At 44.7% G+C, this 17,413-nt stretch overlaps 1 protein-coding gene across 4 annotated transcripts in view; it reads right to left on the bottom strand.

Annotated features, from left to right (window-relative positions):
- Window positions 1-17,413, bottom strand: part of SMARCD3 (SWI/SNF related BAF chromatin remodeling complex subunit D3) — a 2,604,506-nt gene that overhangs the window by 1,587,635 nt on the left and 999,458 nt on the right. The window lies entirely within an intron of this gene.

Genomic DNA, 17,413 nt, shown 5'->3' with positions numbered 1-17,413 from the left:
GAAAATCTAAACTTTAAAAGTTTGAGGGGGTCTCTGTATTGAAACAAGTTTAGGGATTGGGAAGAACCCCAATAAGGAGTTCCTCTTAAATCTTCTCCTCCAAGATGACCAGTGACTGAGCACTGGTCCAGATCAGACAGGGGAGGAGGTAGAGGATGATTCCAACCAGGAAGCCTCAAAGGACCAAACTGACAATCCTGGGGAGGGTCCTTCCACAGATTTATCTGTGAACAAGCCCCTTAGTACAAACGGGAGTGGGAAGGGTTCACACAATAGTAGGGCTCCCTTCACCCCTAGAGGCCAGGTCACTAGGGTGGCCCCTGTTAGAGATAGATATGCCTCTGCACATTCCAATGTCGCCTCTGTTTCAGAGGCATCCCACACATCTAATCCTGAGGACCAGTCCCTAGATAGGGAACTCAGAAAGCTGGGGTTAGAGGAGGCCAGACTGAGGCTAATGCAGCAACAGTTGGCCTTAGACAGTGAATCCCTGGCTGTGGAAAAGGAAAGGCAGGGTTTGGGGTTAGTTCCCCATGGTGGCAGCACCGGTTTCAGAAATTCAAATGTTAGGGAACATTTATTTGAATCTAGGAATCTGCATAAAGTTGTCCCTCCTTACAAGGATGAACAACCATATATAATATATAAATAGTTTACTGCACTTGAGAGGGCCTGTAAAGTTCAGAGGGTCCCTCATGTACAGTGGGCTGCTATCCTGTGGCTATACTTCCTGGTAAGGGGATAGACAGACTCCTTATTGTCAGAGAGGATGATGCAGATGATTACCAAATTCTTAAAAGTGCACTTTTGGATGGTCTGGGCTTAAACACTGAGCAATACAGGATATAGTTCAGAGAGACCAGAAAGGAGTCGTCACAGGACTGGACAGACTTTGTAGACTGTTCTGTGAAGGCCCTGGAAGGTTGGTTAAATGACAGTAAGGTGACTGACTATGAAAGCCTATATGACTTGATTCTGAGAGAGCATATCAGTGTCTGACTTGTTGCATCAGAATCTTGTGGACTCAGATCTGACCTCTCCCAAAGAATTGGGAAAGAAGGCAGACAAATGGGTCAGAACAAGGGTGAGCAGAAAAGCTCATACGAGGGGTGACAAGGACAGCAAGAAGAAGGACGGTAAGACACATGACAAGGGTGGGGACAAAGATAAAAAATCATCAGAGTCTTCATCACGCCCACAAAAATCCTTTGGCGGTGGTGGGTCCAAATCCTCTTCTTATAAAGATAAGAAACCTTGGTGTTATATGTGTAAAGCCAAAGGCCATTGGGCAACCGATCCTCATTGTCCAAAAGAAACACCAAGCCTCCCACCACCACAACCCCAACTGCAACCACTAGTGCCCTTAGTAATAGCAGTGGTGGTGGGAAGAACACTACTAATAGCCAATCAAAGGGTGTAGCTGGGCTCACCATTGGTAATGTAGTTGGGGTTGGTCTAGTTAGGGAGATCACTGAGGCTGTTTTACTCTCTGATGGTGGCATTGACCTAGCCACTTTAGTTGCTTGTCCCCTTAATATGGTTAAGTACAAGCAGCTACCCCTGATTAATGGTGTTTAGGTTGAGGCCTACAGGGACACAGATACCAGTTTCACAATGGTAATAACAAACCGGTTGCCCCTGAGGAGCACATACTTGGTCACCAGCACCAAGTGACAGACGCCCATAGCAACACTGTAAGCCAACCCATGGATGTTGTGAATATCAACCGGGGGGGGAGGGGGGTGTTACCGGTCCATAGAAAGTTGTGGTAGCCACTGATTTACCTGCAGAATGTCTGCTAGGCAATGATTTAGAGACTTCAGCTTGGGCTGAAGTGGAGTTGGAGGCCCATGCAGCAATGCTGGGTATTCCTGGGCATATCTTTGCTCTTACCAGGGCTCAGGCCAAGAAGCAAAGAGGGCAGGGAAACTTGGATCCTGGAATAAGGATACTCTAACTTTCCGAACAATATGCCCAGGCCGGAAGGGAAGGGTATAATAGCACATAACGTTATAGACAAGATTTCTCAGTTTACTTTCATCTCTCAGGAGCAGGTAATCTCATGTTTAACCTCGCTTAAGTCAGGATCTCCCTTAGACCCAGCTCCCTCCCTCCCCCCCACCAGATATTAGTTCAAGGTGCCGGAGCAATTGCTCCAGTCCTAACTGATATGCTGAATATGTCTATTGCCAGAGGAGCAGTCCCCGATTTTTGGAAACACGCTATAGTTAAACCTCTGCTAAAGAAATCGACCCTGGACGCAAAAGAAATTAAGAACTATAGACCCATCTCTTTACTTCCTAGTCCAGCCAAAATTCTGGATAAGCACATCAACTCGCAACTTTCCACATTCCTGGAAGGAAACAACTGTCTGCACCCCACCCAGACAGGTTTCAGACCCAGCATAGTACAGAAACAGCTCTTATTGCAGTTTTGGAAGAGGCCAGGAAGGGTATGGATCAGGGAAAGACCATAGCTGTTATACTCCTGGGCTTGAGCGCAGCTTTTGATATCGTTGACCATCAGGTGCTGGGCCAGAGGATGAGGAACATTGGAATTGAGGGTCGGGCTCTAGCATGGCTCAACTCTTTCTTAGAGGATAGATCCTTTCAGGTTCTTGATAGATTCCACCTCTCTGACAAAATTCAAAACATCTGTGAGGTGCCTCAGGGCTCATCACTAAGCCCCACACTCTTTAATATATACATGACTCCCTTGGCCGAGTTGGTGGAATCCTTTGGGCTATCACTTGTTTCCTAACCAGATGATACTCAATTGGTGGTCTCTTTTTCATCTAAGTCCGCCCTAGATGGGTCCTCTCTGTCCGTCTGCCTACGAGCAGTATCAGGATGGATGATGGAAAATAGGATGCAATTAAATGGAGATAAAACAGAGCTGATGATTCTAGGCCATGATCCGGGTCCCGGCAGGCCGCCTCTGATCACTAATACCCAGGGGGATCTTCCTCCCCCAAAGAAACACATCAAGAGTCTAGGGATATGGTTAGACCCTTTCCTTACAATGGATCAGCATGCCAGGCATATATCAGCCACCTGTTTTGGCCTTTTGAGACTTTTGAGGAAGGTTTTTATTACTCTTCCCTTGCTAGCAAAAAGGCTTATTATTCAGGCATTGATTCTTTCCAGACTTGACTATGGAAATGGCTTATTTCTTGGCTCGCCCTTATATGTTAAAAAGAAACTTCAAAGAGTTAAAAATGTGGCAGCCCGTCTGCTATAAGACATCCCCAGATGCCTCTCAGTAAAGGCAGGGCTAATCCCTCTACATTGGCTGCCTGTGGAACAGCGCATTAAATTCAAGGCTTTGTGCTGTATCCACAGGTCATTGCACAACAGGGGTCCCCCGATATTGAAGACCCTTGCCTCCTTTTATAAGCCAAATAGAGATCTTAGGTCAGCATCAGCAGCCTTGGCTACCCTACCCAGAGCAAAAAAAAAAAAGCTAGGTGGGGGGTGCCACTCTGGCATTTTTTGGGGCCAAACTGTGGAACTCCCTCCCCACTAGCCTTCGGTTGACAGGCAATGAACATAATTTTTGAAAAGCCCTAAAAACATGGTTGTTCTAATGCTGGTGAAACCCCCCCACCCCCCATTTATCTCTGGTCCTGGTTATTTAGCGCTGAGAAGCCTTATGGTAGCCGTGCGCTCTACAAATCTTATAATATAACATAACAATAATGGACCAAGTGCTCATAAAAACTAGGGTTAAGAAGGGCAAATCCTTGTCCACTATCCCTCCCTCCTCAGATGATTCCCCTTTTGATGAATATGAATTCTCTCCCTGTGCAGAACCTACACCAGAAGAGCTGGAAGCTGATACAGCTGAGCTTGTGGGTGTAGGGGGGCCTGTCAGGGAACAGCTGAGTGTGGCACAGCAAACCTGTCCCACATTTGAGGGTCTCAGACAGCAAACTGTCCAACAGCAAAATGGGGATGTCAATGACGGCCACAGAGTTTACTGGGAGAATAATCTCCTCTATACTGAAGCAAGGGATCCTAAACCTGGTGCCACCAGGAGACTGGTCATCCCCCTTCAGTACATGGAATTCCTCCTAACTCTTGCTCATGACATTCCCTTGGCTTGGCATTTAGGCCAGAGTAAAACATCGGACAGACCTGTTCCACATTTTCACTGGCCCCATATGTCAGAAGACACAAAGGAGTTTTATCGCTCCTGTGTCACCTGCCAAGCCAGTGGCAAACCTGGTGGTACCACAAAGGCCCCCTTAATCCCACTGCCAGTGTTTGGGGTGCCCTTTGAAAGGGTAGGGGTTGATATTGTTGGCCCCCTTGACCCTCCAACAGCTTCTGGCAATAGATTCATCTTTGTGGTGGTGGACCATGCCACAAGGTAGCCAGAAGCTATCCCCTTAAGGACCACTACAACACCTGCAGTGGCAAAGGCCCTCCTGGGAATCTTTTCCAGGGTGGGTTTCCCAAAGGAAGTGGTATCAGACAAAGGTAGTAACTTCATGTCTGCATACCTCAAAGCAATGTGGAAGGAGTGTGGTATTACCTACAAGTTCACCACCCCTTATCATCCACAAACTAATCGATTGGTTGAGAGGTTTAATAAAACTCTCAAAGGCATGATCATGGGACTCTCTGAAAAACTCAGAAAGAGATGGGATGTCCTCTTGCCGTGCCTCCTTTTCGCCAACAGGGAGGTACCCCAAAATGGAGTGGGCCACAGCCGCTTTGAACTCCTATTTGGTCACCCTGTTAGGGGTCCCCTTGCTCTTGTTAAGGAGGGTTGGGAACAAACTTTAAAACCTCCAAAGCAAAACATTGTAGACTATGTACTTGGCCTGAGAAGTAGAATGGCTGAATACATGAAAAAGGCCACTAAAAACCTTCAGGGCAGCCAAGAGCTCCAAATGCAATGGCATGACCAGAAGGCTGTCCTGACAGAGTACCACCCAGGACAGAAGGTGTGGGTATTGGAGCCTGTGGCCCCAAGAGCACTCCAGGACAAATTGAGTGGACCCCATCTCATTGAGGAAAAGAAAGGTGAGGTCACCTATCTGGTGGACCTGGGCACTGCCAGAAGCCCCTTTAGGGTGCTTCATGTCAACCGCCTGAAACTTTACTATGAAAAGGCTGACTTAACCCTGCTCATGGCTACAGATGAGGGGCAGGAGGAAGAGAGTGACCCTCTCCCTGACCTCTTCTCCAACACTGAAGCTGATGACTTAGTGGAAGGAGTGGTCCTTGCAGACTGCCTCACTGCTGAGCAGAAGGAAGACTGTAAAAATCTCCTTGGACAGTTTTCTGAACTCTTCTCACTCACACCTGGTACAACTACTTGGTGTGAACATACAATTGACACTGGAGACAGTTTAGCTGTCAAAAGTGAAATTTACAGGCAACCTGACCATGTCAGAGATTGCATAAAAACAGAAGTTTGGAAAATGTTGGGACTAGGGGTTATTGAGGCTTCTGATAGCCCCTGGGCCTGCCAAGTGGTGCTTGTCCCCAAACCGCATAGGAAAGATGGAAAGAGAGAAATGCAGTTTTCTGTGGACTATAGGGATCTTAATACTGTAACCAAAACTGATGCTCATCCTATACCCAGGGCAGATGACCTAATAGATACACTGGCATCTGCCAAGTATCTAAGCACCTTTGATTTGACTGCAGGGTATTGGCAGATCAAATTGTCAGAGGATGCTAAATAAAAAACTACATTTACTACCATAGGAGGGTATTATCAATTCACTGTTATGCCCTTTGGCTTGAAAAATGCACCTGCCACTTTTCTGAGGCTGGTGAATACAGTCCTCTAAGATTTGGAAGCTTTCAGTGCAGCATACTTAGATGATATTGCTGTATTTATCTCCACCTGGGATGACCACCAGGTCCATCACTGGAATGTTTTGGAGGCCCTGCAAAAGGCAGGCCTAACTATCAAGGCTTCAAATTGCAAGATAGGGCAGGGGAAAGTGGTTTATCCTGGTAGGTGGAGAACAGGCTGAACCACTACATGGGAAGATTCAGACCATTATGGACTGGGCTCCCCCTACTACACAGACCCAGGTCAGAGCCCTCTTAGGTCTCACTGGGTATTACAGGTAGTTCATTAAGAATTATGGCTCCATTGTTGCCTCTCTTAATGTCATCACCAGCAAGAAAATGCCTAAAAAGGTATTGTGTACAGCTAGCTGTCAAAAAGCTTTTTGAGGAGCTCAAGCAGGCAATGTGCTCTGCACCTGTTTTGAAGAGCCCAAACTATTCCACAAAATTAATTGTCCAAACAGATGCTTCTGAATTTGGGGTAGGGGCTGTACTATCACAACTTAACTCAGAGGGCCAGGATCAGCCTGTAGCTTTCATTAGCAGGAGGTTGACCCCTAGAGAAAAGCGTTGGTCTGCCATAGAGAGGGGGGCCTTTGCTGTGGTCTGGGCCTTGAAGAAGCTGAGACCCTACTTGTTCGGGACTCACTTCATTGTTCAGACAGATTAAAGGTGAAAACCCTAAATTGTTGAGGTGGTCCATTTCCCTACAGGGGATGGAATTTACAGTGGAACATAGACCTGGGAGTACCCACTCCATTGCAGATGGACTCTCCAAATATTTCCACTTAGACAATGAAGACTCATCTGGGCAAGGTTAGCCTTATTGTCCCTCTTTTGGGGGGGGGGGATAGGAAAGTACCATCTTTCTTGGCATGTTACCCCCATTTTTACCTGTATGTCAGTTTGTTTTTGCCTGTCTCACTGGGATCATGCTCATCAGGACCCCAGTGCTCATATTTTATAGCCTAATGTGTGTGTCAATGTAGTGCTTGACTGTGTCACTGAGGCTCTGCTAATCAGAACCTCAGTGCTTATGCTCTCTCTGCTTTTAAATTTGTCACTATAGGCTAGTGACTTCATTTATCAATTTCAATTGGCACACTGGACCCCCCTTATAAGTCCCTATATATGGTACCTAGGTACCCAGGGCATTTGGGTTCCAGGAGAACCTTATGGGCTGCAGCATTTCTTTTGCCACCCATAAGGAGCTCAGACAAACCCTTTCACAGGACTGCCACTGCAGCCTGCGTGAAATAACTGACATGTTATTTCACAGCCATTTTCACTGCACTTAAGTAACTTATAAGTCACCTATATGTCTAACCTTCACTTGCTGAAGGTTAGGTGCAAATATACTAAGTGTGAGGACACACTGGCAAAGGTGCCCCTACATAGTTCAGGGCCATTTCCTGGGACCCTGTGAGTGCAGGGACGCCATTACACGTGTGCACTACATTTAGGTCAATACCTATGTAGCTTCACAATGGTAACTCCGAATATGGCCATGTAAGGTGTCTAAGATCATGGAATTGTCCCCCCATTCCAAATCTGGTTTTGGGGAGCTAATTCCAGGCATCCTGGGGGCTCCACTGTGGACCCCCAGTACTGCCAAACCAGCTCTCTGAGGCTTGCACTGCAGCTACAGCTACAGCTGCTGCCACCTCACAGACAGGGTTCTGCCCTCCTGAGGTCTGAGACGCTCAGTCCCAGGAAGGCAGAACAAACCGTTTCCTTTGGAAGCAGGGTGTTACAGGCTTGGGAGGGGTAGCCTCCCCCAGTCTCAGGAAATGCTTTGAAGGGCACAGATGTGCCCTTCTTGCATAAGCCAGTCGACACCGGTTCACGGACCCCTTTTCCCCTGCTCTGGTGTGGTGTGAAACTCGACAAAGGAAAGGGGAGTGGCCACTCCCCTGTCCATCACTACCCTAGGGGTGGTGCCCAGAGCTCCTCCACTGTGTCCCAGAATTCAGCCATCTTGCTTTGCAATGTGTGGGGGCACTCTGGAGGGCCCTGAGTGGCCAGTGCCAGCAGGTGACGTCAGAGACTCCTCCTGATAGGTCCTTACCTGACAAAGGTCGCCAATCCCCCTCTCAGGGCTATTTAGGGTCTCCCCTGTGGGTTCTCTTCAGATTCTACTTGCAGGTTTCCAGCAGGAATCTTCTGCAAATACTACGGTTCAACCGCAGCCAGCTCCAGGAACCGCTGTAACTGCAACAAAGTATCCAGAAGGGATACTTTTCGTCTACAACTTCAGCTCCAGCCAGCAACTGCAACAGTTTCCACGGTGTGCACTCTCTGAGGACTCCCTGTCTTCACCCTGCACCAGAAGGACAGAAGAAATCTCCCGTGGGGTGACAGAGTCACTCCCCTGCTCACGCAGGCACCTTCTAAGTCGACAACCGGTTCTCTTGGACTTCTCTCACAGCAAAGAGCGTGCTCCTTGGAACACAGAGCGTGGACCCCATCGACACAGACTGTTCTGAGGTCCTGCTGTCGCAATTTGGAGGAGGTAAGACCTTGCCTTTCCCCAGAACGACACTACCCCTGTGCACCGCGTTTTCTTCACATCCTGACGCCTATGTGCACTATTTGCAAAATTCCTTCATGCACAGCCTGGCCCAAGTCCCCAGCACTCTACCCTGCGACGCTCAACTCACTGAGTTGTTCTCCAGCGGCATGGGACCTTCCTGAGTAGTGCTGCACAAACCACATTTTGCACCTATTCCCCGTGTCCTGGGACTCCCATGGGTGCTATCTGGCGCTCTGAGGGCTCTCTGGAGTGCTGAGAGCCCCCTCTTCCTCCTCACACAGAGTTGAGGCACCCTGGTCCCTCCTGGGTCCAGATAGCACCTAGTTGACGGAAAATGCTACTTTGCCAGAACCAAGGCTTGTTGGAGGAGTCCAGTGCCAAAACTCGCCTGCATCCAACTTCACGACGTGGGACATCCTTTGCATCATGCAGGAACCCGCTGGCATCTTCCTAGTGTGCATATCTGCAGTCTTCATCCAACAGGGGACTCTTCTTTTGCACCCTCTTCTGGGTTGGCAGGGGCTTCTGTTCTTCCTGGACCTTCTTTCGACTTCTGGACTTGGTCTCCTTCTTTTGCAGGTCTTCAGGTCCAGGAAACCACTGTTTGTTGTTTGCAGGCTTGGTTGGTTCTTGCAATAATTCCAATCACGAGGTGTAGTGTGTCCTAAGGAAACTTTCAGTACTTTACTCCTGCTTTTCTGGGCTCTAGGTGGGGTAATTTACTTACCTTTACTGTATTCCTACTCTCCCACCGATTCTGCACACACTACACTTGTCTTGTGGGGAATTCATGATTTGCATTCCACTTTCTTAGTATATGGTTTGTGTTGTCCCTAGACCTATTTTCTCCCATTGCATTCTAAAGCATTTCCTATTGTTTGCATTGTTCTATGACTATTTGCTTGTCTAATTTTCTGTGTCTAGTGTATATATTGTGTATAATAGTTACCTCCAGAAGGCGTATTGCCTCTAAGATATTTTTGGTACTGTGTCACCCAAATAAACCACCTTTATTTTTGGTAACAATGAGTATTGTCTTTACTTGTTTATAAGTACTGTGTTAGTATAAGTGGTATTGCATGAGCTTTGCATGTCTCCTAGTTCAGCCTAAGCTGCTCTGCTATAACTACCTCTATCAGCCTAAGCTGTTATAACACTAATACATTTCACTAATAAGGAAAACTGGACCTGGTATAAGGTGTAAGTACTCAAGGTACCCACTACAAACCAGGCCAGCCTCCTACAAGAAGTAATTGTGCTTTCATAGTCAGGAAAGGATGCTATCTTATGTTCCCCCTATAGGCCCACTGCCCTGAAGAATATGGAATATAAAATATATATGATAGTTCTAGCTATGAAGTTACCTGCAGTTCTTTGACATATAATACACAGAGGCAGTCATGGTTAATAAGAGAATGCCACACATTTCATACTGCACAATAAAGAACTCATCTTATAAAAAAGGGTTCCTCCTAGCCCTGTTAGCGCTGGACAATGAAAATGCGTTCAACAGGGTCAGTTGAGAAATTCTAAATGAAGTAATGTTAAAGTTTAGGAGTGGGAGGACTAGACTGGCATGGTACAATACAAACACCCCATGGCCAAGACAGCACTAAATGGGAATCTATGGGACGTAGAAACAAACAAGCATTTGCAATGCAATAGGTCTCGCATATTTCGAACAAGTTGTCATCTTTGCAATTTTATTTGTCTTGCTGGGCACATTTTTGCCTGTCACGAGCCTTCTGTTTGCGGGACACTGGAAGTTAGCACAAAATAGTTCCTCATGTCAGGAGCAGCAGACGGGTACTAATAAAGGTGAAATCAATTACTGCTTGATCCCTGCTCCACACATAGGAACGAAATGATGCCAGACATGCCTTTACGAATTACAAGGCTGTAAAGAAGAGTGCACCATAAACCAACAAATGGTGAGTGACAGGTGGGCTCCAAGCCCTTTACTGAACACAACAGTGTCTCGCATGTGCATGCACTTGCAGACTCGACACTAATAAATGAGGCAAGAGTGCCCGGTGTCACTGTTTATCTATGGCCATAACACCACTGGCATAATATATAGGAACACACAAGGGAATTGTAAGTGTAAAATTATAGGAGCAACCCATTACATTTCCCTTTTTGCCGCTGGAAGTATTGTACAGATCCAATGAACTCAATACCACTTTTAGTGTAAGTTTTGGAAGCACAGGGCAAAAGCTTAGGATACAAAATACGTTCTAACAAATCAGAATTACTGCTAGTGCATACAAGCTGTGATCTGGGGTAACAATTTTCGGAGACTGTTAATTTTAGGCTGAACTCTCGCTCCATCAAATACCAAAGAATTTACCTAAAATAATAGAGGCTTATCCAAAGCTAACGCCCCCCTTTCCCAACTGAGGAAATTCAAAGAAAGACTTTCGCAGATTGAGCTCTTGCTATATCTCATACAGAGGGAGGAAAATGCTCCAAAGATGCCGGTGGTCCCAATACTGCTTTATGTCTTCCATCCCTTGCTCATTAGCATTGCCGTTAAGACACAAACCGATACACAGAAAGCCTTTCTGACCTTTGTGCGGCAGACTAAATCAGCAAGGATATCAACAACTATATTAAAGCAACCAGAACACCAAGACGAGCTAGGCTTCCCGGGCATAAGAAACCACTGCAATCCCACACAATTTACCAAGTCACTGGGGGACGGTTTCAAAGATATTTCAGCAACAACTGGGTCCACGTGGGCTTGGTTTTGTGGTATTCTAGGCCAAAAAGGGTGCATGCAAGACATATACCGGGGATTTAAAAAAAAAAACATATGGGATTTTCTAGCCATAAATTACTGTTTAACAACATACCAATCACCATCCACACTCCTACATAATAATCCAGAGTTTACACCTGTACTGACAGGAAATATGTTTGGGCCTTGGCAAGAAGGGGATTGCACAGCATTGGCTGATATGTTTGAAAGTGATAGGTTAGGACACTTGAAAGTTGTTAAAAAAAAAAGCAAATAAGCTGATACGATTTAAGTACCAGCAGCTCAGGCACTGTGCCACCTGCCACCCTAATAAACCAGTGAAAAAAGTGCTGACAAATCTTTGAAAAAAATCCCTAGAGGGCATAAATGGCACAGTCAAACTATACAATACCCTGCCAGAACACACGATAAATTTAAATATATGGAATAACTGGATAATATAGAGCAGGTTGAAATTTCAGAAAAAGATTAACTAAATAGTATGAATAAATGGCAAATGTTTGCCTGAGAAACTGTGGTGGGAGGGGAGAATCCCAGTGGTGTAATATAAACCCACACAGCGTGGGGGGGGGGCGAACTCCAGAGGGCCCCCTCGGCCAAACTGGCAGGGGGTGTGCTGCGGATTGGGGGCCCCCTCCATGTACTTTGCTGCCCCCCACCCCCTCAAGTTTCGTTACAGCACTGGAGAATCCATTCATGTGTGGTGGTCCTACCCAGTTCTATCAATGTACTGGAAGGAAGTCCTTGCAGCAATGAAAGTATGTGATTCCTGGGCCGTTTCGGCTATGGGCTGATAGTACTGGATATGAAATTGACAAATTGGAAATGTGTGGAAAAGTGAGTGTGACCAGGTGTCACAGCTGCTGATTACTGTTACGTTTGTAGCAGCTAGAATGTGGACATAAGTATTTGAATATATCTATACATTTTTAAACATATTTTATTAATTTTAATCAAGGGGCGGTAAATTCATCACACAAAATGCAAAGTTACATCTGTTTACAGTCGGATCAGATAAAAGGATCTCCAGGGGAGATCACAATAGAATCAGCAGGCACATTTCCCCTAGTAACAATCAAAAATCATTGCATTTCTTTTAAAATGCACACAAATAAGCTACATACTTTCTCCTGTTGTGCCTAAAATTGACAACTCTGAGAATAATACGATTATCCGCATAAAGTGTCAGTGCTATAAAGTACAATTCCAGTCTGATACACATACCTCATTAAATATACCTACTTCTAAAGTGACAGTGCAATAAATTATAAATGATGTATTAGCTCTACACTCTGCCTCAGCTTTCCCATGCGCTAACAAATGGTTGTCAAATGTGAGGCCTGTCTTTAAACGCAGCATCCCACAGAATGTGAAATTCCTGATTCTTGGAAAGGAGCAATTTTCCATCCAAACTACAAGAATGGCCCCTATGGGAATCCAGACAGCTATCCTTCGATCATTGCTCAATACTAATGCAAAAATATTTATGGGTTGCCAGTTAGAGGAACTGAAAGATGGGTATAGCATGCCAGACAAACCTGAAAGCACTAGCCATGTTGGCTGAAAAATATACAAATAAGACAATGGCTTTGTACGCCTGCTTTGTGGACCTATCTATAGCTTTCAACTTAGTGGAACGGCACAGAATGTGGAGGAAGTTAGTAGACCTCAATATCCCACCGAAACTGTTAAGAGGAATACAGCTTTTATACTCTGACATCTGGGCAGGGGTAAAAGTTGGCAGAAATGGAAGAGTGTCTGCTAAAATCCAGATAGATACAGGTGGTAAGCAAGGCTGCTTACTAGCCCCAATCCTATTCAACTTATATCTGGCAGATCTGTGCACACAATTGAACATCTCCAGTTTCCATTCCCCAAAACTGGGCCATCAACTTCTAACACCATTATTATACGCAGGCAACACAGTCCTATTGAATATTTCAGGCATGGGGCTTCAAAAATTGCTGAACATCTTTGATCACTATTGTAGGACAAACATGCTGCTGGTAAACCTGGAGAAAAACATGTTTTTTTGGCAAGCATCAATCTTTATCAAGCATGTAATTAAGAATAATTAAGAAAAAGGAGTGGTTCTGTGGGGACCAACCTGTGGGCGGAAGTAATAGCTATAAATACGTGGGCATCTGTTTGCAGAAGCGGTGGTCTCACCAATTGCACCTAAACACCTTGAAAGCTAAGCTGGCATCCTAACCTGCATCTCTTCAAACCTTGTCTAAGAACTTGCTAAGCCCAACCTGGAGCCCACTTCTCTTGGTGATTAAGGCAAAGTTTTTGCCTTCACTAGCATATCGTCTGGAAATATATCCCTACAAGTCTACTGATTTCATGAATATTGCTCATAGTGAAGTCTTTTGCCTTCTTTTCCGTCTGCTACACAGTTCTTCACCAGCACAAATCAGATTGGAATACAGGCTACAAGACCAAGCACTGGTACGAGACAGGGCTCTCCTCAAATATGCCTCTCTGCTAAGACAGGCGCAACCGAACACACTAAAAGCGATGATTTGGAAAGAAACATGCCTGAACTCACCAGAGGTCTCAAATTCATGGACAGATAAAATTGTCTCAGCAATTACGCATCTGCAGGTAGAAGAGCTGTGGCAAAAGACCTTACCGCATAAACTCTTCAGGCAACTATTAAATAAACAAATCAAGTGGCTATTGTGGAGCAAGGGCAAAGACAAGTTCAGACTACAATCCCATTCATGGATGACTATTAACACGTACAAGGCTCTGTCAGCGCACCCATACCTGGCAGAAATATTAAAAAGTCTCTAAAAACAAACGTACTGCACGCCAGATTCAGTCTACTCCCCTCATTGGATGTAGTTCCAAAATGGCTCAAATCCTCAAACAATGGGAGATGCAGGCTATGTGCATACCACCAAGAAGACTTCTTACACCTTCTATGCATATGCCCCACCCTGTTACCATGGCGGAAACCGTACCTCAAAAACATTTTCAATTCCAATGGCATCAGGTCATGCCGACAAGCTATCTTGTTTTGTCTCAAAGGGCTGACACCTAAATACACGGCATGCGTGGCGAAATTCATTTCAAAAGCAGAACATCTCTTAAAGAATGCGCCAAACAACCATGAAGGTTAATTGAGCTGTCAATTTATGACTAAATTAAATACTGTCGCTCTGTTTACAAGATCAGCTAGATGCAGTACTTTAAGGACAGCACGGAGGCGGAGGGGACAGTTTCTGTTTATTGACCCCGTGATGATACACACCACATAATTTTAAAAGGGGGACCAATAAGCCATCACAGTGTTAGTGTTTTTAAATCTATGAGAATTATGAATTCCAGTAGTTTATGGTGTTTTTAGATGACAAGGCTATTATGTTCGTGGCAGACTGTAATGATTTTCATTAATTGTGCAATAAAGTATTAATCATTAAACCCAGCTTCCCACAGGCCGGCCGCCAGCTTTTTTATAACATGTACATGCATTCTATGGCAGCTATGTATCATGTCCTAATAGAAACGAGGGCCAGCCTTCCTATTTTATTACTATACTTTTTAGAATTCACCAAGTTCTTAAATGTTAACAGCCCAGATAAAAAATGATTTATATGCATAAATTAGCTGTGCTTATACAGTAAAAATCCACATAGAAGCGTATACTCCCTTTAGTGTGCCCATTATTAAAGTGGCGGTGCTGTATTTTATAGAATCTACATGCTGCTAGCAGGCCTAGTTTTTCCGTTTCTAAAATATTGAGTCAGACATAATACGAGCCTTCTCGCTGGCTAACATTCTACATTTTTGTAACCCATTCATCCACTCTGAGAGGCCAAGAGATTTTCAATAACTGGTAATCAAAAAGCGAGCTACCCACATGGCGATAAGTATAAAATGGTTTGTGCCTTGTTGTTTTAGCCTCTGCGAGTCTAACAGACCGAGGAGGGCCACCTTTGGGGGAGGCCAAAATATTCCCCCCTGTTGTAATACGTACCATCAGAAATACAACCCTCCAAAATGCCTCTAAGGTACTGCAGGACCATAACATTTGTAGCTAACCCCCTTCCTGGTTGCTCTTGGGGCACTTTATGGCAGAGGTGGAAAACATTTTATTCAGCATCCACTTTGAGGGATAAAACATCCATCCATTAAAAAATGCCTGGCGCAGGAAATTCCCTCTAAAACTTGAATAGCTAATATCAAAATAGCTTTCTCATTGTGCTTCTCTTAATTGTATCTTACTGTTCCCCTTAGATCTCAGCTTTTCTTAAATTGCTTCTTAAATTAGATGCAGTTTTAGGAAGTGACTTCCGTACGGAGCTATAAATGAGAAAAATCAATCTTTTAGGATTGGTAGCCGCAACCAAAATTTCAAGTGATCTAGATCTTTCAGGCACCTGAGGAAATCTCGTAGTAAGTTTCTTGCTTGTCATTTTAAGCCAATAAAGTAGATAAGGATAAGTTACTTACCTGTAAATCCTAGTTCTCTTCCAGGGGTATCCTCATCAAAGTCATAAACATTGAATATTCCCACCCTTGTGCGGGGACCCCGGAGCATATATAAAATGCACACATATAAAGTATGAAATATGCACGAAAAATATATATATAGCATTTTTAGTAGACACATCTTTCATACTAAACTCATATATACATGTGTAGAACAGCAATGCAGGCTATAATCATAAACAGGCTAAAATGCTTTATTTCTATGAAGTTTTTTTTTTTTTTTCTTTTTTCATTATAAAATTACAATAGAGAATAAATATCTACCCAAGCCCCCAAAACTGGGCTTAGGGAAATAAGCAGTTGTAATCCCTAGAAAAAAAGAGAAAAAACTACATTGAAAAACAATGGAGCATTCTTAGCCAATAGGCTGCATGCAGGTTAACACAGGAGAACCATAAAAACTTTGGCACAGTGCCTTTAAGACCCTGAGCACCTCCAGTATCCCACCATGCCTCAGGGGTGAAGGAAAGGTGACAGTTGGTTCACAGTTAGGTCAGTACTTTTTTACGGTGACAATCCGTGTAACTGATTAGAAAAACAGTCTGTCCTGCACTTCTAGGAGACGTGCGTCCGGGGAGGAGGGTGGGTTGCTTATGACTTTGATGAGGATACCCCTGGAAGAGAACTAGGATTTACAGGTAAGTAACTTATCCTTCTCTTCCAGGGGATCCTCATCAATAGTCATAAACATTGAATAGCTTAGCAAGCCCATCCCTAAACTCTGCAGACTGTCTAATAGAAGTGCAGGAATAGACACGTATTATGCAAATAAATTTCTCAGAGAGGCCTGCCCCACTTGGGGATCTGCTCTTGCATCTGAGTCTAAACAGTAGTGTCTAGTAAATGTATGTACAGACTTCCATGTAGCAGCCTTACAAATCTCAGATATTGGAACATTGTTAAGGAGAGCAGCAGTAGCCGCTTTTCCCCTTGTGGAATGCGCTTTAGGCTTAGCTCGTAATTGATTATTAGCCAGCTGGTAAGTATTGACAATACAAGAAACTATCCATCTTGATATCGTTCGTTTAGATGCTGCCTCTCCTGTCCTCAAATGACCATAATTTACAAACAAGTGGTTGGAATGTCTAATCGATTTTGTTTTATCCAAATAAAATTTCAGCACTCTTTTCAAGTCTAAGGAGTGCAATGCTTTCTCCGCCGGAGTCTCCGGATTGGGAAAGAAAGTCGGTAAAGATATAGTCTGATTGATGTGGAATTCTGACACCACCTTCGGAAGGAAAGATGGGTGAGTTCGCAGAACCACTCTATTGTTGTGAAAAACTGTGTACGGTTCTTTGGAAGACAAAGCCTGAATCTCACTGACCCTCCTCGCGGAAGTAATGGCCACAAAAAAAGCCGTCTTCCGCGTAAGGTGTTGTAAAAAGGCCTTGTGTATAGGTTCGAAAGGAGGGCCCATAAGTTTTGACAATACTATGTTCAGTTCCCATGGAGGAGAGGGTCTCCGAATGGGCGGAAAAACTTTTTTCAAACCTTCTAAGAAATCCTTGACTACTGGTTTCGTAAAGAAGGATTCCTGAGAAGGTGACTTACGATAGGCTGTAATGGCAGACAAATGTACCTTAATAGATGATACCTGCAGACCGGACTTTGCCAGATGAAGTAAATAAGACAGTATGACATCCTCCTGAGCCCTTATGGGATTCTGACCTTGTTGACAGCACCATATGTAGAACCTCTTCCACTTAAAAGCATAAGAACGCCGCGTGGAAGGTCGTTTGGACTCTTTCAAGATGTTCATGCACTCCTGCGAGAGCCCTAAGTGTCCATACTGCAAGAATTCAGGAG

Source organism: Pleurodeles waltl, chromosome 10, assembly GCF_031143425.1.
Source record: "Pleurodeles waltl isolate 20211129_DDA chromosome 10, aPleWal1.hap1.20221129, whole genome shotgun sequence".
Lineage (NCBI taxonomy): Eukaryota > Metazoa > Chordata > Amphibia > Caudata > Salamandridae > Pleurodeles > Pleurodeles waltl.
The sequence above is the reverse complement of the archived record's forward strand: the minus strand, read 5'-3'. Positions and strand labels throughout refer to the sequence as shown.